This window comes from Egretta garzetta, unplaced genomic scaffold (assembly GCF_000687185.1).
Source record: "Egretta garzetta isolate BGI_Z169 unplaced genomic scaffold, ASM68718v1 scaffold112, whole genome shotgun sequence".
Taxonomy (NCBI): Eukaryota; Metazoa; Chordata; class Aves; order Pelecaniformes; family Ardeidae; genus Egretta; species Egretta garzetta.
Window position 1 is genome coordinate 1,378,447 of NW_009258884.1, and position 1,822 is coordinate 1,380,268.

General features: G+C 39.4%; 1 long non-coding RNA gene across 1 annotated transcript in view; it reads right to left on the bottom strand.

Moving 5' to 3' along the window:
* Positions 1–357: 357 nt before the first annotated feature.
* Positions 358–1,822, bottom strand: part of LOC118451783 — a 3,727-nt gene continuing 2,262 nt past the window's right edge. Inside the window, exons 3-4 of the long non-coding RNA XR_004841339.1 lie at positions 1,120–1,156; positions 358–369 (exon numbers count right to left, since the gene is read on the bottom strand). This is a non-coding gene — a long non-coding RNA (uncharacterized LOC118451783). The remainder of the gene's footprint in view (positions 370–1,119; positions 1,157–1,822) is intronic.

Below are 1,822 nucleotides of genomic sequence, written 5' to 3' on the forward strand. Positions count from 1 at the left end.
ATCAATTAAGGAGGTACCACCTATACCTAGGAGGATGAGAAAGTCTGGGACACTTATATACACCCGAAAACATACCTGGACACCGATGCAGCTATCTGTATGAAATTTATGGGCATCCTAAGGAGGACAGTCCAAAATACAGATTGGTAAAGTTATTATTAGGTATTACGTGACCTAATGTGCACAACACCCATGGGAAAAGACTTCCAATTTTATGTTAATAATCTCTGAAATCTTTCTTGTGTCAGGAGTTACTAAATCCAGAGGTCATGAACAGCACTGTGAAAACATACCTGTTAAATAACACCATCAGGGAAGCGTTACATACCTTCTAATGAGCTGCGAATTGTTGATAAATCAGCAAGTGACCTGCATGAGCAGACATTATTGATTAATAAGCTGCCATGAATTAATTTCTATTTCCAATGCATGTAACAATGAGAAACAGTTTGAGAACAACTTTGATTTAAAACTACATTTGTACTTTAATGCATTTTATAATTACAAAAAAGAAACAGCTGAACGAGGCTTTTATATTTATACACTTCCAAGCAATGTACAGAAGGCATGCATAATTTCCAACCATAAAATACTATTTAAAAATAAAAGATTTATAATTGCTTTTCCTGATTTGAGAATCAAATTAAGTTTTTCCACATTGTCCTCCAGAATCCAAATACTATGCGAATGACTAACTGAGCAAAGAGTAAAAGAATGAACAATATGGCATAGCATAAGTCAAAACACAACAGTTTTGTGTTATCCTTGGAAGGATGGGGATATAGCCACATAATTCTTAAAAGTGCTTCCAGCCAAGCATCTGAAATCTGCATTGGTGCCACTATGAAGCAGTATTGCAATAATTAGGCAGAAGTACTATACAAATTAGAAGGTCATCTTAGTTCGGAGGGCGTACAGGAACAGGAGGCTTGTGGGTTTGTCTAATACTTCAGCGCATCTGCAGTAATTAGCCCAGGTTTCTTCCAAAACATCAGCCATAGCCCGAGTGCAATGCAGAGGCTATGAGGCCTGAAATTTCCAGTCAAGAAATTCCAGATACAGATTCCAAACCCATCGTGAAAGTAGACCAAATTGCTGCAATGCCTCCTTAAAACCTACCTCCAACAGAAAGAGAGGTATCCACTGTTTTCAGCTTCTTCCTCAAGTATAAAAGAGAAGGTTTCTGATTAGATGGTATGTGTTACTAAACACATTTGCTCTTCCAAACACTCAGTTTTTCACCTCATGAGATCTTATGTCTAGGTGCCCGTCCTGCCCCTCTTCCAGAGTTACTGACCCCACAGCATTTCTGTATTTAAAATTTTGAATTAAACCAGAAGAACTGATTTTCAAAACTGCTCCGATATTAGGCACCGGTTTCAGTGTGAGCTGCATACCTAAACGCTTTTAGAAAAGTATCTGAGCCAAGGAAAAACAGATGCCATTTCTGGATGCAAACTAATTTATTCAAGAGCATATTTTGATAGCAAACCCTGTATCTATTTAATTTCAAGCTTCTCCTAAGCACTACAGCAGCATTAACTAGGGCAGCATTTTCCTCAGGTTTCCTAGGAGGCAAAGCCAATTTCCAGACAGCAGGACTTCCCTGCGGTGAGCACTAAGCGCCACCAAGAAGTAAGGATACCGCAGTACATATATATATATCTATTTATGTGTATTTCTTAATTTCCTTCATTATTATTGTCTTCCCAGGTTAATTTTAATTGAGGTTTTAAATACAAAGCAACAGGAACCACTGCCCGCCCCGTTTGGCGGGCCCGGACGGCGGCCTGGCCCTGAGGCCGAGGCGAGCCCCCCTCAC